The 24,501-nt window shown below is 39.1% G+C and overlaps 1 protein-coding gene across 2 annotated transcripts in view; it reads right to left on the minus strand.

Annotated features, from left to right (window-relative positions):
- The window catches only part of WDPCP (WD repeat containing planar cell polarity effector), a 145,034-nt gene that overhangs the window by 104,030 nt on the left and 16,503 nt on the right, over positions 1–24,501 (minus strand). Inside the window, exon 1 of one of the 2 annotated variants that reach the window (XM_066177715.1) lies at positions 22,340–22,389. The exons of the other annotated variant lie outside the window; for it this stretch is intronic. The gene's annotated coding sequence lies outside the window, so the exon portion shown is untranslated. Of the gene's footprint in view, positions 1–22,339; positions 22,390–24,501 lie in introns of those variants that run through there. 2 annotated transcript variants of the gene reach the window in all.

Consider the following 24,501-nt stretch of genomic DNA (forward strand, 5'->3'; position numbering starts at 1 on the left):
TACCTTCACCTTCGGTAAGAATGAGGTTTGGAAAAAAATGCAGGATTAGGAGCATGGTGGTCTCATGAGAACCATTTTTGGTATAAATATAAATGAGGGTAGCCCCTCTTTTACCATGTGGCCTGAAGTAAAAGGAGATTGTACGATATAATTTTATCTGTTTCCTCATTTTTTACTATTCACTTACTTACATTAACAAGTGAAACAAAACTTGCATTCCCCAGGGCCCATAGATCCTAGATTAGAATCTCTCATGAAGAGGAAATCATCTAATTGAGTGAGTTTCTCAAAATCCTATCATGGGCTGACTAAAACAAAGCCCACACACCTTCAAGATGAATTGTTCAGCAGGAGAGAAGGTGCATTTGCCCCAAAACAAGGTGACCTTGGCTGGACACCAGGTGCCCACCATACCTGCTCTTTCTCCCCTGCTCAGCAGGACAGGAGAGAGAAAATAGAATTAAAATCAGTGAGATAAAGGCAGGGAGAGATCACTGATTGTCTGCCATTATGGGAAAAACAGACCTGACTCAGAGGAAAATCAGTTTAATTTAATACCAGACAAGATAATGAGAAATAAAATGAAATCTTCCCCGCCCCGCTACCAAAATCTTACTGCACAAACCCAAAACACAAGGTAACACCAGAATACTTTGGCATGATAGATAACCAAACATAAAATGCCTAAATTATCCCAAAGCTCTTGTGTGTAGGCTCCATGGGCACTTCTAGTTGTGTCCTCCTATTGAATATAAAACCATCCCATAATGCTTTAAAGCTGCTGAGTGCTTTCCCACCTGACAGCTCAGAAAAGAATTTCAAGTCTTTTTTTTGTTGTTGTTGTTGTTGTCGGACGCATAGAGGGAACCTGCCAAAAAGCAGAAGCAAGTTTTCAAATGGGCACTAAATACTCAGAGTCCAAGATGCATAACTTTAAGAAATTTGTCCTCAAAAACGTGAAAAAAAGAAATTCTGTAAGAAAATGTTAAAACCCCCGACTTCTAAAGAACACCTTTTCAGTTCCGCACTGAATAACGAAGAGAAAGCAAAATTCTCCTTGTACCTAAAAAGGGAGAAGAGATTTGTCAATTGCCAGAATCTTGAGAGTTCAGATTTTTTTTTCTCCCTTTCCTTGGACTCTGAGCACTCGTTAACCGGCTAATTATTGGAATGCTTGTTACTGCTGTGCCAGTTAAAATGGACAACTGCCCGAAAATACTGTTCCAGTCTAACAAACTCTAATCTGAAATACCTTCTGATTAGCTGCATTCTGCAGCAAAAATAAAAAAAAAAAAGAGAGAAAATTTGCCTCTGTAACAAAATATGGCATTGTCAAGTCTGAGCACTTTTTTTTTTTTCAGAGGAATTATTCTCCCTTGTTCCCTTCGAAGGAATGCATGCCAACTTTCAGAGTTATGCAACTACATCTCACCATTTCCCACATCATTATATTCCAGCACAATGGGGATGAGGATGACCACGACAAAGTGATCTTTTTTGTATTTGAAAAGTGCCTCTCAGGATTCACAGTATTCCTTTTATTCCACGAGCTGGGCCCTGCTATTGCAAAGGTAGGTGTGAAAACATAGAAAGATTCCTCCCATTGAGCTTTAAGCACTCTAACCCTCCCTAAAACTGATTAGAATTTGGAAAAAAAAAAAAAAAAAAAAACACCAAAAAACGGGTTGAAACAATTCTCCTGTTAAGGTAAAACTGGAACTCAGCTTAACAGCTGGTCCTTTTTGTGGCTCACACAACATTTACTGTCTGCTTTCACAATGCCACCACAAACAACAGGGGTATTTTAGCCGTTGCAAAAGCTTACTGACAAATGGAGATGTTTTGCAATGGTCAGCCCGCGCCAGTATCTGTGTGAGGATTGTTTTGTTTAAAAAGAATCTTCAGTTTGGTAACTATTCATACAGAAAAAAAAAAACCTGCCCTGCCACTTTATAACATCAACAAATGCTGAGGTTGATACCACCTCTCTGATGCCTCCGATGTAGGGTCTGTTGTGACAAATAATTGGGAGCTGTGCATCGCCTGAGTGATCTGGGGCACTGGTGCTGCATTTCTTCTCTTTCCATGGTCACCTGGGAGAGTGGGGCTCTTGTGAGAGGCAGTGCTCAGCTCCCAAGGTGAGTGCATCCCAAAAACACCTCTGGAAAACATACTGGGAGCAACCTAGAGCTAGAGAACGGGAGGTGCTGACTACACCAGAGCATCTGAACTTGGAAGTTCGCGCGCCAGAAGCATGGCTCAGTGTGACAACACCATTCAAAGTGTTCCCAGAGGAGTAAACCATTAGACAGGGCAGTCTGTGATGACCATCTGCCCTTTTCCATTGAAGGTGGGGCCAGGAATGTGCTTCCCAGAAAACCAGCATCCGCAGTGAAAGAGCGCTAAACAAGGGGGAGTACTGTTGGGATGGTCAGGACACAAAGAGCAACACCATAAAAGTTCAGAAGGCTTCTCTTTATCATGGCTGCATGCTGTCTTTTATACAGTTTTTACAAACTTCTAATTAGTTAACAGCTTTCTCGTTAATTATTCTATTAGTTAGTAAAAACTGTTTTACTTGGCTATCAAATCCATCTATTCTCAGATTGTTTACATGTTTTCTTTACTGATTCTCATGGGATAAATCCCTTGTTATTACACGCGCACTTCTTTCTCACCCTCAGAATAGATTGTTGTGTTAAAGGAACTTCTCATTCTTAAAACAGCCTCATGTGAGAACTTACAAATTACTTGTCAGCTGCACTTAGAAGAAATGACAAGCTTTTTACTCTATTCCTACGGGGGAGCTCAAAACATTGACGTTGTTTGGGGAACGCTCCCAAAAGTGGAAGCAAGGTAAAATACAAAATCAGTCAGGAGCAGGTCCCTCTATGCCACAGCAAAGTCACATAATTGCTGCAATGACATCCTTACATGTACTAGATGAGGTGCTTTGGATATGGGCTTGGGCAGAGGTTATAGGACAAAATGCCCCCAAAAAAGGAAAACACTGCAGAATCCATTTTCATTACTTAATTGTCATGAGATTTTCTTGGCAAATAATACAATACCAGGAATTATTTTATAAAAATTGCCACAGGCCACCCTTTTGTGTTCTCCTTCTCCATGGAAATGCACAATCATGGAGTATCCTCAGTTGGGAGGGATCCACAAGGATCATCAAAGCCCAGCTCCTGGCCCTGTGTGATTCTTGAACTCTGGCAGGCCGGTGAGCCTGCTCCAGTGACCAATCACCCTCTGGGTGAAAAACCTTCTCCTAAAATCCAACAAAAACCTCCCCTGACACAGCTTCAGGCGATTCCCTCAGGTCCTGTCGCCACAGAGAAGAGCTCAGTGCCTGCCCCTCTTCTTCCCCTCATGAGGATGTTGAAGACCCCACTGAGGTTTCCCCTCAGTCTCTCCAGGCTGAACAGACCAAGTGACCTCAGCCACTCCTAATTCAGCTTCTCCTCCAGACCTTTCACCATCCTCATCACCTTCCTTTGGACACTCTCTAATAGGTTAATGCTTTTTTATGTTTTTGGTGCCCAAAGCTGCCCCCAGCACTGGAGGTGAGGCTGCCCCAGTGCAGAGCAGAGGGGACAATCCCCTCCCTTGCCCAGGATGTCCCTCCTGGCTGCCAGGGCACTGCTGGCTCATATCCAACTTGCCATCAGCCAGGATCCCCAGGTCCCTTTCCACGGCACTGCTCTCCAGCCTCTCATCCCCCAGTCTGTACACCCAGGGTTGCCCCATCCCAGGTGCAGAACCCGGGTTGCTTCCATCTTCCACTGGTCTAATTTTTTTCAGAGAAATGGAAAATGCAATAGCTGCAATGAACTCTGATTCACAAAAAATGACGTATTTTTAAATTTGATTTTTGGATTGATTACGCAATAGTGCTGCTGTAGATGCCAGAGCAGATTGCCTCAATGTTACTCCTGTCTCCTTTTCTCCACCTCACAAAGGTTAACATCCAATCTCTGGCACTGCTACAGCTCACCCACAATGGCTAATTTTTAACTTAGACACCTAATGTTCAACAAGGTAAGTCAAGTCATCCTACAAAACTCCTCTATTTCTGTGAAATAATATTTGGAGTAGAAATCACTGCCTGTTTTTTTCTTCCTCTTCGTGACCAATTTGTCCTTCACCAAGGAGAGGAACTCCCTGCAGCACAAGTATGGTTCAAAAATTTAGTATTTGACTCTGGTAGTTAAAGTTTAGATTGAGCTACCTGTATTAGATCAGTAGCTGATTAGATCTAGCATGCTCTATGTTGATACATATGTGTAAAACACACAAAATAAAATTTTAGACATACTATCTTCTACATTTTTAGCTACGCCAACTTAAAATTGTGTAATTACTCGTTTAAAAATAGACCAGTTAAATTTTTTCTCTATCATGTTCTCACAGATAAAAAAAGGCAAAATATTCTCCCAATCTTACGAGACAGGCTTCATCCTTTTATAGCTGTATGAAGCCACAGCCTGTTTGATATATAATTAAACACATACTGAAGTAAAGTCAGTAAAATCATGAGAATTTGTTAAACTTCATTTTGTAGTCTGGGGTTGAACAGAAACAATCCAGATTCTTCCTTCACAGCTGCAAGTTTTTGCACCAAGTGCCAGCAGTGCAGCAATTACAACAAAATTCTTAATTTATACACATGTATTGATAGGTTTAATTTGGTTTCTTAAGAAAGATGCTTAAGAGGGATGCTTATGTCTGTGTGTTTGTCTAAGTTTTTAATTCATTGATCTAAATTAGCCAGAAGTAACCTGATTTGTTTTCTCACAAAAGAAATTGTCAAAAAATATGTAATTCCTGAAAATGCTGACCCAGCCTGCAGGTGGGCACGAGGAATTGAGGAACTTGCAGGCATAGCTCAGGCCCTGATGGCTTTTCTGTAGATCTCTCCCAGCTGGATGATCCAGCCAAGTTCTCATCTCTGACACTGACCCAAGCGCTGAGAGCAGAGCATGAGACGAGCACATGTGAACAGTCCCTGTGTGGAAATTTACTGACTACAGGAATAATAAATACAGGAGTCCAATCAGGCTGGAAGGCCTTGGCTCAATGGGCCCATTGGTGAGATCAGCTCTGAAGTTTCAGTCACGCCACTTTTAAATTCCACAAATGTTTGGATGCGAAAATAGCACAGAGCGACACGATTTTAGATAGGTTAGGAGTTAAATGGGTGCAAGGATGGCATTCTGATCTACCCTCCCTTCTTTGGATTTCAGGGACAGTAATTCTGTCACCTACGCAGGAAATAAGCCGTTGGGACTGCGTTCTTCGATGTTTCGTTCATTTAATTGCAGAAGCTTGGGGTTATTTTCTGGTAAGCAGAGGTTCCAGTCTCCATCTTTCACGTGGCAGTGGCCCAGCCTGAGATGCCTGTGCATCACTGGAACTCTGCAGTGCCTCACAAACTGCACCGGGCTGGAGTTTCCTTTCCAGTGCGACTGTGCTTAAAAGCACAGAAGTGAATGCTGGCCTGTCGCTCCTGATCAGATGAAAAACACCGTGGCTACACAAAGCACAAGCCTGACCTGACCAACAACAACAAAAATTTGAATCAAATGGGCTATTAATCATTTCCAGAATGGCAGCTGCAGGCTGGCTTTGGTAGTCCCCACTCTGACACTGTGTTGGCTCCCTGATACCTGCATTTAATTGCACAAGCAGGACTGGGCTTCTCTTCCTTTCCTCCCTTTCTCTTGGATGCTTTTTGAGCCTCAACTCCTCACCTTCAGGTATTTCTTTCTGAGCCTAGGCCAGTCCCTTCTCACAATTACTGAACCCCCCTGTCCAAGATCTTGGCTATCTTCAGCAGCACAGTGGGCTTCAGTCTCATATTCATTCACTTCTCCTTTAAATCCCTTTTCCATGGAGAAAAGAACTGCAGATGTTGTGGTGTAAATGAAAATCGGAACCACTAAGACCAGCCTCGGGTTTCAAGAAGTAGAAATACAGGCACGCTTCTATAAATCTATTCAGTGCACGATAATTCATATTACAATATTGGTTTAAGAATATTTTCAACAAACACAAATAAAAGGTTGATCAATTATCATGCATTTGAATCCCTAGGCAAATATTTACTGTTGCTACTCTTTTTCTCTTCAGACTCTAATGATCCAGAATATTTTTGCCAAACACATGAATGAAGCAAATTCTTTTAATTATTCTAAGTTCCCCAGTCTAAATAGGAAAACTATTTTGTGGATGGGTGAACAACACACAGGAGCACTTTGTATCAAAACACACACTGAAACTTCTGTTGTAAGAAAGGCCTAAATATGGCTTGCAGAATAATCATGGAAAGGAAATACATGATCTGATAACTCAAGAATTCTGGCATGAAAATTATACATTGCAAATTTATTCCCATATGCTGTAGAGTTGTATCATGTTCCATTACATGATTTTTGGTGAGGTTTGTTTTATTGTTTCGTGAATCTGGAAAATAATCTTCTTTTTTGCCATGACAGTTCTATTTACTGAGTTTCCATACTTACATATATTTGCATATTTAACTATAAAATATACATAGAGCTCCTTAAGAACATTATTTGACACAAAGTTACGGAAAATGGGTAAATGCTCTAAAAACTTTCTGTAAAACAGAACAAATATTTAATCTCCAGCTGATATCAATTATTTCTTGCACAATTAATTGGGCAAAAAGCCACATGGGCCATTATTCAGAATGGGAATAGTTGGCTTAGCTCATCCTCTGAGCTCTTCCCTAAAAACTCTGTCTGCTAGCTAGAGGATGCTGAAGTTCAAGGGCACGTGCAAAAATACTACAGAAAATCTATGCGGGGTAACTTGTTGCCACCAAATTGATTGTTCACGTGTCAAAACCCAGGCCTGGTTTTTGCTGAGTTATCAATCAGGATCAGAAGCTGAATTCTGCCACACTGCCGTGGCTCCTGCCTTCAGAAACACGCTTCCAATGCTCATTATTGGCCTGCTCCTTCCAAAGACAGCTATTGATTAAGCGAACAGATAATGAGATTAACAACGGGGAAGCAGAATTAATTTGAGGGAGGTAATGCCATTTGTCAGGAAGACACTTAAGTTTATGTATCAGCCACACCTCTGACAACCTTAATGAAGCTAAGAACAGTTCTCCAATTGATACTGCAGGCAAGTATTACAATCCATAACAACTCTCAGCCAGAGTGGGTGTGAAAAGTTAAGAAGGTCACAGAAAATAGATATAATTGACCTGGGTTTTTAACTTCACAGAGGGAAAAGTTCATATACACATTTTGATAAAGACCCTGAAGGCCTTTATATAAACCAGATAGTAGATAAGTGATCCAAACTACAGATATCCAGTGCTGACACAACATAAGGCAATTACAGAAGTACTAAATGTCAAGCTGTTTGACGACATTCTTTTAGATAGTGATTGCTTGCTGTAAATAAACCAATTTTTCAATACTAAAGGTCAGTAGGTCATAAAATTTTGTAGCAGCGTTTTCTTATCACCAGCCAAAGGAGAAGTAAAACAAAATCTCCCCTTTTTTTTTTTTTTTTTTTTTTTTTTTTTTTTTAACTAAGCAGAGAGAAGGTGGAAGAGCCTGCAAATAACCCAAGCACAGGAAAAGTCCTTGCTCCACTGCCCTGCCATTGTTGCAATTACTGCTTGCAAGGAAGTTTATATTGGCAGCTCTTTAAACTTCGAACACTAGTTCTCATTGAAAATGAATGATGTAAATGTGTGGGTTTACAGCAGTGCTGCAGACAGCAGACCTAAAGTGTTTCTTTCCATTTGTGTGTCTATGCATTGGCATCCCAGTTCATCAGCTGCTGTTTATTTCATATCAGCACTGGCTGCCATGAAATAAACAGTGATCAGAACAACAATTAGAGTCCAAAGCAATGGGTTAAACCACAGTTCAGTCTGAATTTGAACTATATTTGCACCTAAACAAATAAGATTCTTCTATATTTTTATGCAGTATTTCAGATTTAGCTATCACACAACTAACCAGATCTGTACAGATGTCAGGTAAAGAGCAGCACTTGAAAATACAGGATGAACAACTATTTAGTTTTCCATTTATGAGCTGAACCAACTAATTTCTTGCTGAACTGTACAGCTCTGGCCTTTGGCCTTTCATACTCTGCATGTTCACTGAGTATGCATTTAAAGACTTTTCTGAAGAACATTGGTAAACACACTGATTTCATTTATAAACCTTGCAAATTTCCAAGAGGACTTTAAAAAATAAAAATGTATTTCTGAGTATATTGTATGAGTTGAATAAAATTACTAGAACAAACAGATTATTTTTAGATCGACAACATTTTTAAATGTTGTTTTTCGCATTCCTTTTTAGAATGTTTTTACATTTCAATAATTTCCAGTAGCTATTTTATGTTGACCTATTTTGTTTAGATGCAGGCAATAAATTAGGCAAGCAATAAATTAAGCTTTACTAATATTTGAAAATCACCTTTGAATAGCCTTTTGCAAGGCTCATTGAGATTCTTGTTTGTGAGCATTTATTTTTAAATGGGTTTTTTTTTTCTGCTATACTTGAATTCTAGTTAATCCAGCGAGACTTGTATCTCGGTTTCTTCAATGTAATGTTAAAAAAAAAAAACTACAATGCCTGTGTGTCAGACTTCCTTTTAAGAAAGATTTGATTGCAAACACAAACAAAAAGCTTTTCTTCTTTTGTACTCCTTTATGATCTTCAAACAAGTTTCTATGAAAAGGACCGGTATTTTTTCAATTTTAAGCCATACTCACCTTTGCAGTTAGGAAAAAAAAGAAGAAAATTTCACGTTCCAATAATTAATTCCTGATTGTAATGTTACAGTACAGTTTACGTTGTCTTCTAATTATGCAGATATGCAAAAGGGAAAATAACTTTGAAGAACAAAATGCATTTGTCTAAGCATTTTCATAATTACAATGAAACTGTTGAGCAGAGGGGCTATACACAAACTAAAATATACAGATTTTGATACTGAACTACAAACTCTTCTACCACCCTTGAGAAAACCACCACAGTAAAATAATCAGTCTATAACTACAGCTAATTTCAGAAAACGACCTCGTTAAAAATGCAAACAAGAGAGGTCCAAAATGGTCAAAAGCACAGATCAGCTTCATTCTACCTCTCATGGGAGCAGAGTGAGATCAGCTGTCAGTCTGACCCCTGCAGTTGCCTTTGCCCAGTATTTAAAACAGTTTTGGTCTCAAAGCTGTCCTACAACATAATGGCAATAGATTTACTAACTTCCAGCACCATTCCTATACATTTGAGTATCTGTAGTAAAGAGAAATTGAGATTTAGGATCTGCGAAGAGATCACCTAGATAATAAATACCATCCAAAATTTTTAAGGAAAACTTTCCTCTTTCTAATAATACTGTCACCATTGGATAAGCACTGTTAGGTGCCACTTTATGATTAACTTCATCTGCCTGAAAAAGCAGAACATTACAGCAGCTTTATTTGATATATTAAATACTGATACTGATGGAGAGGCAATTTCAACCACCAGCCCCAGTATAGCGTATGCAAGAGCTCTAAATTCCTGCTGGTAGGAACCAGTAGTTCACCTTAGCTTCTGTAAAATAATGTAGTGGCGGAAGTCATAGGTATTATGTATTAAATGAAAAGATAAAATGGATTTTTAGGCAACTCTTAATACTTCAGAAACAACCAGTTAGATTGCAGCATCCTCCCAACACATAGACAAATTATGGAGAGAAATGAGAATTGGCTCCCCCTATTTTTTCAGATAATACTGATGATATGCTCTCTGGCTTCAGGCTTATTGTCTTATTAGTTCAGCTGTATATTGAGGGTGTTTTTCCAGTAGACAGATTTGAAGGAGACAAGATACACAGAAATAAAATATGTGTCTCCTTACTATCTTTAGTCACGAGTTAAGAATATCCAGTATATTTGTTCATCTACCCTTTCTTCTCATTACAATGCTTATTTGCTCTGCTCCCATCATTAACTAATGGATTTATGGTACTTAATGGAAAAAAACAAGTCATATGAAGCAGTTCTTGTTAATACAAGAAATATTTACCGAAAGAATCAATCCTGTTAAAATTATAAAGCATAATACCAGAAGGTGTAATTAACTTGCAAAAGTATAAGATTAGGTAGACTCCCTTTTCAATTAATCAGTCATTGTTACCTGGTTCTAATTTTAAAACACCAATTGTGAACTCAACCAGTGATTTACAACAGCTACTCAAATATGCTACCAGCAGAAAAATCCCTGCAGCTCATTTTCAAAGAGTTTCCAACTTAAAATTGGATCCTGTTATCATTCAGCTCAGAAGAAAAACAACTGCTGGGTTGATTGGTCCAAGCTCCTGGTGGGAGGAGTGTGCACACCAATATTTTGTTCCAAGGTACAATACTATTCTGATTTGCACCGGGAGAGTGTCAAACACATCAGGTTGCTGGGCAAACATTATAAACTGTTGCATTACAGATTTCCTTTGTATCTTCCTATTTTGTTTTCATGGATCTCATCTAAAAATGTTTTTGAAAATCCATGAACAACCACCTTTAAAATGACACGACATAACCTTCAATGCCCAATACCTTCAAAGCACTCACATGTTTCCAGTTACCTATGCGCTTATTCAGAAGGTCCAAATTTTATACAGAAAGAAGATATCCAATATCCAGTAATTCACTGTGTCCAATAATTCAGTCCATGCTAAAGAAAGATGTTTTGCTTTTGCCGAGGTTTCACTCTCAAATTGAAAAAAAAATTTACTTGAGTCAGAACTAGACAGTGCAGGCACTAAAGCAAAAATGTACACCTTTGAACAGATAAAAGAAACATAAACGAGTATCAAACAATCTCTTGGAAGAATTAGAATTAAATTAGTCATACAACAATGCGTGTCAGCTTCACAAAGCACACCCATTGATGCTGAAATTCACATTACTCAAATATATATGCAAATACTAAATTCCCCGGTTGTTAGCGAAGGTGACGTCAGGAAGATTCACCCATTTGAATTCCATGTGTTCCTGCAATGTAAACATTGCCTTTTGAGAAGAAAGGCCCTCACAATCTCGGAAAAGATATTGTACATGTAAAACTGGAGACAGCAGTACCGGCAGCTCCTCGTGTAAATGTGCTCCTCTGAGCATAGCAGCATAGATTGGTGCAATAAAGATGTGGACATTTACACCTGAAGGGACATTTGGTTACCCTTTTTAAGGCTTAGGAAGCTTTATGGCTCCTAAAGAAGCTCCCGAAGAAGGCTTTGATCCCTTTCCTTTCCAAGCTCTGCGCCAGTTCCTCCAGCTGTCAACCAACATTTTAGCTGAGATGGGCTTTGGAAGTTTGGGCAGCTTTCAAAAGCTGTTGGAGATCAGAAATCCTTACCTTGAATCTGAAAATTAGTGCAAAGATGCATCAACTTCTCCAGGAGGAGTATTTTCAGAATCACCATCTCCACGGGCTGGCTTTAACAAAGACTTGCAGGTGGCAGATTTCTTTGCTGAGTGCTCGTGACCATTCCTGGGCATAGAACTGAGATGTGCTGCTTTGTGCTATGTTCCACTTTGGAATTTTAATGGCTTTTATTCAATCAGCCTTAGGAACTGATTCCATAACAGCAGAATTTTCTCTCAGGAATCTTTTTATTTCCATTCTCCTCCACTCACCTTGCACCAACGTCCTGGGTCAGAAGTGCAGGCTTGAAATTTGTATTCCTAGGACAAACAGCTAGAAATCCCGTTCCCTACCCTGCTGCCTGCACATTCTTACAGCAGAGACACAGCATTTTTAAGTTTGCTACTGAATGAGGAATCAGGATGATTCTAGAGGGGGAAAAAAAAAACCACTCCAGCAGTATTGCACTGAGAGTTTTATTTTTAAATCTCTACAAGCAAGGGCAGAAATTTGCAAACTGCATCTATTTTACTATTCTTGCTGCAAATATATGCAGTGGAGTTATAATGAACGAATCTATTTCCAAACAAGGCAGTAATAACGTGGCAAGTGCTGTAATGTAGATGCTCATCTCTGTCATTAATTAGGTAAGAGAGCAGCCCATTTTTCACTTGCATGGGGTCCATGTCCATTTTCTTTTGTTTTTACAGTAACAATTATGAAATGTAATCATTTTGCTGTTTCGAATCGTTCCACCTTCTCTCAATCACCTTTAGTTATCTGCATCGTAATCCTCTGAATTCCAAGAATAGTAGTTCGGGAAGGAATGCAAATTAAAGAAGAAAATGGATAATTCTAGGAAACAAAAAATGATTCCTTGTTAAATCTACAAATACCTAAAGTTAAGTAAATTGGGTTTCAAGGAAAGAGAGCTCCTTGGTGCAGAAGCACCCTCTAATGGCTGGTTCCTGACAGCTCTGAATCACAACTGGAAGAGCAACTTAATACTCCCCTAAAAATCAAGGGAAACTGCTAAGATATTAAGAAAAAAAAAAAAAAGAAAGGAAATGTTAATATATGTATGCACACAGGTATATTCACATTTCACATACAGTCTCTGTTGCAGATCCTTAACACAGAAAAAGAGCATCATGAATCTGACAAACTTTTTTCATTGGAGCCTGTACTTCCTTTTAAAACAACATTCTCCACTTAATATATAAAATAGCTTTTTTATGTTTTCCCAGGTTCCAACCACTCTTCAAAATTTAAAGACAAACAGGAACTGAATTTCCTCCCTTACCTCAATTGACTTTTACAAAAGAAAAAGCTAATTGGCTGAAGAAAAAGGCTACACTGAGTCTAAATCTTGAAATAATATGTGCTAGAAGAAACGTGGAAGTCAGTGGGTCTAATCCCCTGCACAAGCTGGCCAGCTCTGAAGCTGCATCCTAATAGTAAAATACTATGTAAGAAAATTAAAAAATCCTTTCGGTGTACTAAAAAAAGTCCTTTCAGCTGTACTAGAAATGTAAATCATTTCTGCTGTCTAAAAATATGCCTTAACAGGTATTTTCCCCTTCTAAGTCTATGGTTTTTCAGGATTTTTTTCAGTGAAAATACCCAAAATTTGCTCATATAACTGCATTATTTTACCTCCACACTAGAATGTGTACTTAGAATACAGCCCCTCATTATTAACTGTTAAGTATAATATCTCAGTGCTCATACAAAGGCAGTGGCAGATAGAGCAGTTAATAACATGAGAGTAATGAGACTAACCGACCAACTTGCTTCTCAACATCACTTTTCAAATCTCTTTGGGCTAAATTTTCAGTGTGGGGAATTAGCCATAGAAATCCCATTAACATTAATGAATGTTCCATGGTTAACTCCCCATGCTCTGTGCTGAAGATTTACCCCTATATCTCTAAAATAAATACGTACAGATGCCAAAATTCTTTTTATAGAGCCCGAAGAAATTAAGGACTCTATTCTCAAATAATTGACTTATGCACGTGTATCTTTTCCCCCCATGGATCATCTTCTACATATCAGGATGGGTGTAATGTCTGCATTATTCCCATTGAACAGATTATCCAAAGTGCGTGTTTACTGCATAAAGGCTGAGTTTAGTCAATTGCACATTTTACAGAAATAATATATAGATTGAGTTGGATTTTTTTTCCCCCATCATTAAACAAACAGTGGTTGAACAGTATTCACTGTCATTGAGAACAGCATGTATTTATACTTATATTTTCTGAAGATAAAAGCATTAAGGAGAGCCAACAGTCTGAAAGAACTGGAAATTATCCTACACACCTACCAAAAAGCCAAAACACAACTGGGTCAACAGAAGTCTCTGCAGGCAGTGACTGAGGCACTGTGTAAAGATGGGGAACAATGTTTGTTATCTTGACTATGAAAATATGAAGGTGGGAAGGGCTTCTAGGACCAAAATCAGCAGCTGCCCCCTGTTTTTGAAAAGCAGGGGTTGGGGACATATTGCCATCATTTTTGCTCCCCCATTTGCAAGAATATACCCTTACTATTTTTAAGATATTAATTTAGTAGCTTGCTTTCCCAGTTAAACTCATCATTTCAAGCTCTAATACACCGTAAAAAAAAACCCTAAAGTGCCAAAACAACTGGTTCAAATCATATTCATTTGGTAAAATTTGGAGTAAATCTTCAGTGACACTCTTTTCAGACATAAAGATTTACCTTGCCTTCCTTAAAATGACTCTTCTTGGAGACCAGACTGGAATACATCAGGTATAATACCCAGTTTTATGCATCTGTCTTGGAAACAGTGCGTTGGTGTTACCACTATAATCTTGAGGAGGAAAATCTACTTTCCTCCCTGAATACAGAACCAAAAAAAAAAATAAATAAATCATTTACATGGAGCCTGTACAAATTGCTTTATCTGAAAATAATACACCAGCCAAATGAAGATAGAGGAAAACCTCCTGAAATTATCCAGTGAAACCATATTTGAGAAAACTCACTCAGAAAAACCTACAATTCTTCTGGTTATACCTGGAGCTGAAGATGGCACATTTAGACAGAAATTCTTTTAGCTTATGAGCAGACTCTTGAAATCATTTCTAGATCAAAGATTAAATGTATAGTCCTCCTAAGAATATCAAACCATGAGACCATAAACCAATCCTCTTTCAATAGCAACACATTTAGACAGATTCCCCCTTTCCATTGAAAGGTCTTTCATACAAGTCTTTCATAGCCAAGATAAAAAAAGGGAATTTTCCTGGTAGCATTCTTCACAAAAATGCTTTCAGCTAGAACTGGGAAATCTGGAATGAGGTAAGGTCAGACTGGTGGGGGTGGGGAGGAGAATCAGTCATGTAAACAGGTTTTATATTGCATTTATTACAAACTCCCCTTATTTTCAGTTGCTTCTTTGGAAATTAGCACAACCATGACTGGATTAATTCTCTGTGGGTTTCCCTCTGTACTGTTATTGAGCAGTCATGGGAAAACTCAGCCAAATGAGTATGGCTCTAGTGAAGCCATACATCTATGAGGAAGGGCAATCATCAGAACACAGGGTCTGTCTAAAAAAAGACATTCAAACAGATAGGCCACTTAAGCTGACCTCCCTGAAGCGATGTCCTCATACTTTAATTGAGCTAAATTTTTGATGTTTTATGTCACTGTAAACGAAAAGGAGTGATTTTATAGGGCATGTTTGATGGTTTTCTGGTTTTATAGACACAATCCTACCTACCCTTCAGGCAGCCTGTCACTCACCGCACTGCTTCATCTGAGCAGGTCTTGCATCCATACCCCTGCACCCTCCAAGACTATGTAGAAAGCTCCCTTTAGAGACAACCAGGAATGTGTCTTTTCAGTACCATGAGAAACAGAGACATTACATCTTTTTCACGCCTTCAGCTCGTGAGAAAACAAAAGGCAAAGATTTTGGCATGCCTACTGCCACGTCCAGTGTTTCCTTCACACAGCCAGAGCTCCCTTTCCACTGCCGCATCCCCAGAGAGGGATGACAAACAGCAGCAGTGTTATCGCAATTGTTTTGGCCAGTGATTTTTGGAACACAAGTCTTTACCATCTCCTGGGAGCTGCCTCAAGACATACTGCAGTGTCAAGACACCTGGCACAGGTTTATCCACAGTGACTAAATTGCTGACATCTCTTCCCCTCTGACCTACTGCCATGGGCAGCATTAGCTGGAGGACTTTAGCATATTTGGCCATACCTGATGTTGTCTGCTTGTGGCATCCTATAAAACATTTTTTTCCCCATCAAGATTTTTTGTTTGCATAGGGTAATGGGAGAAGGCGAGAGAGGACAGGAATTTTCGCTTACCCAGTATCACGTAAATGTGTTGAGCACTCCATTTATAAAACATTCCCCGCTGCTGTTGCATTTCACAGCAGCCTCCTCCCTAAAAGCATCAGAAATTTCCACAACAGTCCCAACAGCTGTTTCCCAATATTCAACCAGTAGTTTGCAACTGAGGGAGCCTGCAGATGGGAATGGCAAAATGCCTGTTGGCACTGCCAGGAACTCCCCTGCCTACCCAACTCACTGCAGTGAGTTCAGAGATGGTCAGTGGCCTATGCTACACTGAATTTTTCTTCCACCACTGGTCATATCCCAGCTGTGCATCATTACACTGCTTCCTCGTGTACATCAGCAACCAGCTGATCTATCCCTAAAGCAGAGCTCCACCAAACAAAGCAGCTTCCAATAAATATCCCAGGGAAGGAGCTGCTGTCTTCATCTACCTGCTCCCCCTTCTTCAGTAGCTGTATGGCCATAACTTCAAACATTTTATGAAACCACAGACCCAAAAAGCAACTCTCTACAAGACTAAACGTGTGCAATCTAATTTCCATTAATGATTATCATGATCTATGACATATGCTCTGTGCTGCCTCACAGCAGTTCAAAACAGAATGGTAAAATTAATGGACAGGGGGAGACGAACCATAAATCTTCCAGCTTCATTCCCAAAACCAAAATTTCTGCAAGTATTACAGGCATTGACATATGAACAATTGCACAAACAGGTAAAAAAAAATAAAGCAACTGATCCACAGCAGGGAACTGAGTAACACAACATTGCACGATAGGCCCTACCTCCAGGATACCCCGTGGTTAAATTACAAAAGCTGGGAACACAAAATACATCACTCCAGCAGGCTGGAGTTATGGAGAGGCATTTCACTTTGACAGAGTCAAGTTGCTCCACACGGAGTAAACAAACTATTCCGGTTCCCCCAAGTGCTCTTCATATCTGACAACACCTTTCCATAAAGATCCTTAAGGATCAGGAAGAGCCTGGGATACTGCAATTCCTGCAGCAACACATGTTTGAGGACTTTTAAAGGTAGTTCTTATCTCGCAGCTGTCCTGGCCTTTGTCCTTTCCAAGGATTCCTTCGTGAGATGTGTGATATTCAGTGACTTCATTCCACATTTGTCAGCCTTCATTCAGCATTGCAAAACACGCACCTAAAAAAATCTCCCATTGCTCGATCACGCTAACACAAGTCATATTAATTAAGAATATGTTTGTGTAATTACATGGGAGAGGTGCTTTGCACAGCAGTTAAAGTGCATGCAACATCTATAATAAGCAACCCTGTGTGTAAGACATTATTACAGTACAGGATTCTTGGTCTGAAAGAAAGAAGTCATTTGAAAATTGATGCCAACTCTTTGGTGTTTTCTAGGTCACATAAATTGTTATTAGGACGTGATATATTTAAGTAACAAAGCACACGAAATAATATTTTATCTGACTCAATAGGAACAATCATTCCACAGAATGAAGTCAAGTGTTTCTTCCAACAAGTTAATTAAAAACCTATCATTTACGTACAGCAACCAGATCTGAACGGCTATTGCAAAACTTTGATTTTCTTTAGACCACTTTACCTAAAAGAATAAACATTGGTGCAAACAAATTTTCACACCTTAAAGTTGTAATGATTACTTTGGTTGCAGCTAACTCTTGTCACAGATGCAATAAGCAGAACTGCACACACTTTGTGATAAAGATTTGCAGGCTAAAAAAACTGTTAGCAGGACAGCCCAAATGTCCTTAGGCAAGCCAGCTCCCCAGTTACTGCCCAACCCGGGGAGCAATACGTAGGAATAATGTGCACAAGCTCAGCAAATCCATTTTTATGTTTTCTTTTCAATTTTAATATCAAAGTATTCCAAAGCTCAATTATGCTTCATTAGTGAAAACTGTGACTATCCCACTTAATTATTTTAATACCTCGGGATTAGACAAGGAATGCAGAATTTTGGTAAAGCAGACAATGAAGGAAACACACTGACTGTTCCAAGGGAAAAAAAAAAAGCTGTATTTCATGTTTTGAGCCAATCAACGATGAGCCACAGATATTGTATTACAGATGATTGCTTTAATCCTAAGGCATTTTAGGGTGTATTTGAAGTAACACAAGGGAAGCTTGTTTTGATATATTCGCAATATAAAGCTGCTAGGAGATGGTTCCTAGATTCACACTGTGAGTTAAGTTCTCTCTCCCCCTTTGAAACCAAAAAAAGGAGAATACTTGCAAGCAGACTTAAAGTCAAAATAAACCATCAATTTATCACAGAGCTCTTCCCTGAGAGATCCCTTTCCCTTCTGCATATCACAAAAGCAGAACTCCAGGCACACTCCCCTCCATCCTGTGCTACAAATCTCTCATTTAAAACTGCTAACTTCTCTGCACGCGTTTCTCACAAGTTTTTAAACACCGTTTTCACCTTCAGTGCCTTCAGAAACTCCACAGAAGCACAACTTTACACAATGGCACCACCTTGTGTTCCAAATGCCAACTTCCAATCCTTGCGCTGACCTCAACTTCATGCCTTTCCCTCACAGCGGATGAAAAATAAACTTATTTCAAGACAAACATATCAAATACGGTGATTAAAAGTGTAATATATTATTTTTATCTATAAATATATTATACAATATAAATATTTCTTTCAAATGAGATCCATCCCATTTTCTGCCAGTTTAAACCTGTGTCTTTCATACCTCAAATTGCCTACGATAAAACCTCTGTGAGCATATTTTTAATTTAGTCCCTGTTTTTTTTTCATTTAAAAGAAATTCTTAGATCCTGATGGATGACCTATTTTGAGGTCAAAGTCAACTAAATTGTCTCTAAAAGCAGGATTTGCTTGCTTGGTTAAACGGAAATCAAGCTACACATGTATGTATCTTAAACCATTATCCAAGAAATGGATAATTAAAAAATATAAGTCTTGAAAAATGTTTATTTAAAAGACTAAAGGCAGACATTATAGTATTAGTAAAACGTGTCATCCAGTGCCCAACCTTTTATTGTTACGGGCAGGGTGGCAGCCTTCACAATTACAAGTGGCAAACCACCTTATTAATCTTACAACTCTACTTAAAGTCGTGAATAACTTTGTAAATCTTCATCTGTGCGAGCTGAAACACAAGTAAATCCTCACCAGGCTGACTTTTCTTTTTTTTGGAAGTGGAAAGTGAAATAATTTTGCACCAGAAAATGGTTCAGTTGCTTATATTTTACAACATTTACATTTGAAACTCGCTCACTACTATACCTAGGCTGGACCTTAAAAAAAAAATCTTTTACTGGCTATACTCAAGTCACACTTGCTCAATATAAATAAAGGCAGAAATTAGAAAGGGAAGCTTTGTCAAAGAACACCTACTTATTTCCTCAGATATTTACAAAGGATCCCACTGCACAGTATTCGAGGCTGCTGATATAATGGTGACACTTTCCCCTTGAGTCACCAATACCATGGGAACACCAGTTTCCTAGAACCTTCTTGTGCAGGCTTCTGCACACCTTTTGCCAAATTTTTTTTAGCATTATACGTTCAAAAGAGCTCCAGGAGTGTGAAGGTCCTGACAACAGACCTGTTTAAAAAAAGCCAAAGCTGCTGATCTTCCTTCAGCCATGCTTGCAGATTTTGCTCTTCTGTCCTCCATATGGTCAGGAGGGGAAACAACCTTCCCTCTGCCAACTCCTCTGGGAGGCCAAATCAGCAGCAGCACCTCGGCATGCCCCAAAACTGAGACATAGGCAGGTAAACAACAGCTTTTTCTAGTCTTTTTTTCTCTCTGAAGAAGAGGCTGGGGACAGAGCATTGGTTGTCAGTGGTCGTGTGTTTGCTGACAAAGACAATGAAGAAAAAGGAGAAGAATGGTATTTTGACAAGCAGGTATACTAAAAGCTGTTAAAGATTGGGCTTCTACAAGGAAACCCAGAAGCGTGGCAGTCACTACACATCCCACCCCTGCCAGGATGAAGGCCTTTCACATCAGACTACCATTACCCAATTCCTAAAGTAAATATGGAACAGCAGAAAAACTGAATACATACTCTTGATCAAACTATCATAATCAGAGAGAACTGCCATTCGTTTTGCATGCAAAATGCAATTGCGTTTGTGCGCACGTCAGAGACGTGGCTCTGTTCAACACAAACAAACTTATTAGGTCTGAAGAAGTTTAAAAGTTTTTGAGAACTCTTTGTTTGTGTCATTTAAAAGTGGAAAAATCTCAGTTGCAAAAACCCAGCTTTCCGTGCAGGTAGAGAAATGCTGTGCATAAATTCCTTTAAAAATACCTTTGTTTCTGGAGGATATATCTAGAATGTGAACCAGACTTATCTGCACAGCCAAGCATGGCAGTACTTAAAGCCTTAACTTGTTTATTCCTTGTCTACACTGCTTTTGAGTGGGAATGCTGAATGACTGAGGCAAAGGCTAAAGGATACAATTGCTCTAGCTCAGTGCGCCTGTTCTTGAGCAGGGCAGATTATCACCAGACAAATGCAACAGCTCATACCACTGTACCCCTAATTCTCTTTTCCTAGGCAATAAAGGGGTTCTCACCCTGTTGCAGAATGGCTAAGCTGCTTGTGAAATTGGGATTTCAGTCCTGCACTGATGCAAGGTACAGCTCAGTGCCAATGGCGCACTTGCACCAATTTCAGTTTTCCTTCATTTGCCAACTGTACCCTGTGGACCTGCTTCATAAGCAACTGAATTGTTCCCAAAGCAGAGGCAGTGCAAGAACCCCAACAACCATCCCAAGATAAATTGTCCCAGATTGTGCATCAGATCCCTGAGGCACCTCATGCCCCTGTGAGCCCGGTTTAGAAGTAGCAGCATTTGGCTGATTAACACGTACAATCCACCTTAAGGGAACCCTGAAGATATTGCTGAGAGTCTCATGAATCCATCACGCTGATTGCTTAATGCAGATGGTCACACATGATCCTTCCCTTCCATGTAGACTTATATAGCAAACATGAAAGAAATAGTCATAATTCCCCTGCATCCAGAAAGGGGATTTAAGAAAATGAGTTCCTTCTTAAAAAAGAACAAAAAATCATGGTCAACTGTTGTGTTGCCTTGCAGTAACGATTTGTACCCGTGCCACTTGATATCCTATAAAAACGAACACTATTGTTGTGTTCAATACCCACTTCCACGCAGGGTGAACTGAGATTTCTCTTTGCCCAGGCATGACATAAGTGGGAGTCCCCAAAACATAAGGCCCTGTCTAATTCAAAGGATCCAAAATGATAAAAAGCTTATGATAGGAGAAACAAACAGCAGCGCTGATATCTGCAAAAATCTTCCACGTACTCACGAAAGGAAAGAATGATCGACTTTGTTTTCAGCCTTTATATACTGATCAGTTAATGCAGTATGACTCAATATAAGAAGAGGTTTTGCTGTTAGGCAGAAACAGAGCAAAAATTAAGGGGAAGGGGACAGTTTTCTGTGTAGGCTGTGGCAAAGACCTCTTTTTTCATGCTGGGAAAAAGTCCAGAATCAGAGAGGCTCTTGCTGTGCGCTGCAACAGCCCATCAAGTTCTATTCAAGACATTTTTCTTTTCTCCATTTTCAGACTTCACTTTCTTCTCTTTGTAGCTCTCATCCCACCTGACAGAACAAGGCAGACTTCCCGCTCTCCCTTACAGCCTCCTGCCATTTCAGTGCAGCTTTTGATAGGATCAGTCAGGATCAGTCTTGGTGAAGAAAGTCCAGCTCTGTCTGTTGTGCCAGGAGTCAATTTCTGCTCATTCACAGGCAGGTGGGTCCAGTGGCCCAAAAGTGAGACAAGTGCACTCACTGAAGGTGCAAGCTTCCGAAAGCTAAATGGTGAAGGTCTCACAAGCCATAGGCAAAGTCCAATTTTTCAAAACCTGTTTAAAATGTCTGCTCCAAGGAACAGAGATATCAGTGTCTTCAGGAAGGGGGAGAACCTTTAAAAATGTTAAGAGAAATAAAGTCCTCAGGAATTTTTCCCAGCTTCATCCTTAAACAGGCTGGCAAAATCTTTTTACTTCTTCCCAAAAACCAAGAGCTGTAGAAGCAACATACTTCAGTTACAGCAATTAAGGTCAGAAGAAACTGAAAATAAGTTCCCACAAAATGAATCAAGCAGCCTTTCTGATCTCACCAACAGCAAATCATTCAGCCTACTGAACAGTTTCATTGTCAGTTACATATTTGGAAATGTCATTTGTTCTTTTTATGCCACTTTTTTTCACCTGGGCTTGGATATAGATGTTATGCTGTACACAATCAACAAGCAAAATAGACAATTGGCAGCAGGTAAAATCCTTCCTAAAACGGTATTTATATTGTAGGGACTACATCAGTCTTTATCAAAAGTGGAATTTTAGTACTCCATAAAATTGTGGTTAGTCTCTATCTTTAAAAACTTCTAGTTTTAATAGCTTCTCATAAAGAGAATTATAACAAAAATGTAAAAAAAAAATGTTTATGTTACCTCTCTTGAAAGAAACCAGCAATTAATATTCCCTATTCAAGCCTATTTCTTATATTTAACATTACTGATATTAATATCTAAATAATGTTTAAATTAATTACCTGAACTAGAAGAGGATCTGGATTCTGATTTAACTTGGGAGAAAGTTATTCTTTGCTCCACAGAGAGAAAACACTTGTAATAAAATTATTGCCTCAAATCTTCCTTCCCTCCCCTCCAAAACCAAACCTGATATTTACATTTCCTCCTCCTTCTGCAATTTGAGGAATGTTAACCATGCTTGTGTTCACAGGGACAAATAAAGATGACAACCAAGGAAGCAATTACAATAAACCTCTGATCTGCTTCCACTAAAACATATACTTCAGCTTCTAAACAATATGCCACTCAAATGGAATAAACCCTACCTGACACAAAAATTACCAATGTTTGTCGTGTCTGAGCACATTTTTGGACTTAATTAAACAAGCAAGCCTTGCCTTTATCAAGAAAAAAAACATTTAGTGGCTTAAATAGCAAGTCCATGTCGTGCGTTTCTGCCACTTCTTCTTAAAGAGAGAGTTCTGGGCACTTGTAAACTGTGAATTTTATAATTTTTTTATTTTAAATGGCATCTTGATTCTTGGTGGATTTCACAGGCAGTTGTGTTTGCAGCTTTGAAGTCTCCTCCAGGTCTGTCATTTGGTAAGGCTGTTGATGGGTGCCTGGGGTGCTTTGTCCTCCGGGAGGCTATTTTCCTTTAATTCATCTCTGATTAGAAGCAATTTATGCATTTTCATCTGTTTTATGTAAAGATCAAAGGGATCATGGTTCCCAATGTCGACCCTATTATAGACAAAAGGGGAAGGCTGCACATTTTTGCTTGGTTGCAGTTTAAGCCGTTCATACTACACAGTTCTTGATATACCTCTCATAAACCAGTGTTTTATATGGAGACCCATTTGCTCGCCTGTAAACACCTGCATGCTCTTATATTTATACAAAACAAAATCATGGGACTGAAATTCCCATTCTCAAATGTGCTCCAATCATTTTTTGCCCAATGAGAACCAAGAGATAGAAGTTTAAATTCAATATTGCCATAACAATACTCCTCTTACCAGTCTCATTAATAGATCTATGGCATTTCATCTAATCACAAACTGACATAGCTGGCCTTGCATCAGAAAGTCTGTTCAAAGCTCTCTCAATGTATTTTTTCAGTCTCAATATACAGAAATGTTTTCTGTCTCAAGTTATAAGAAAGACTGAATTCTCTGCAATTTAAATAGAAATTATTCCCAACACAAAGATAACTTTAAAATTTATTTCAATACAATCAACATCCAGTAACCCTTGATACTAAAGACATTGATATTAACAGTTGTCACCAAAACAAGAGCAAAAATACAGATGTCACCAAAACTCACCTGAAGTGAAAAGACCTGTATAAGGAAGTTTTCTTTTATCACTATTTTTTTAAGCAAACTCAGTACATCTGCCAGCAAACATGTTGAGATGGGAAACTTCCAGGATATTGTCCCAAGCCATTAAACCCACACAGTAAATGCAAATGCCGCTTCTCACTTCCAGCCAAACTGACTCACTCTCCAGAAAGCTCGAATCTTCCTTTGTCTCACTAATCATGCACAGAAAGAGGGAGGAAAATATTGTGAAGGCAGATAGAAAGTGGGGAAAGCCCTCCAAAAATCCACTTTGTTGGAAGAGGCGTGTTTGGGAAGGCTCCTCATGCAGCAGCATTGGTGGCTCATGATATTAAAGAGAAAGAATTAGGATTGTACTTCATCAGCAACGTCCTGAAGAGGATGTTCCAAATGAGGGACTCGTAATAAATGATGGCTTTTACCTTGAGCATAGTGGAGTTTTCCCTTATTAGCAGGTTTAGAAACTTTGCTAAAATAAACATGGTCATTCTCTCACAGGAGTGACAGAAGGGCTGCATAAAGCAAGTGAGGTACAAGAAAAGAGCATCGAAAAAAAAGATGCCCAAGAACTGTACATCTTATTTATTACCATGACAATCCTAAGCAGACAAGAGTATTTAGAATTTATATGATGAAAAATAGAAAGAAAAAGTCTATCGCAGTGTAAAGGACTTCGCAATTTTCTCCTCCGGGCCCAGGTTTTTGCTCAACCTGAGTTACCACATGTGACTTAAAAAAAAGAAAAAAAAAAAAAACAAACAACCCAACTCACCATCACTTCAGGGAAGTGGTGAAACTTATGAAACTTGTGACAGCTGCTCTGGATTAAAAGGAAATAA

Source organism: Chamaea fasciata, unplaced genomic scaffold (assembly GCF_029207755.1).
Source record: "Chamaea fasciata isolate MVZ Bird 193981 ecotype frontalis unplaced genomic scaffold, bChaFas1.0.hap1 SCAF_3, whole genome shotgun sequence".
In the NCBI taxonomy this organism is placed as follows: Eukaryota; Metazoa; Chordata; class Aves; order Passeriformes; family Sylviidae; genus Chamaea; species Chamaea fasciata.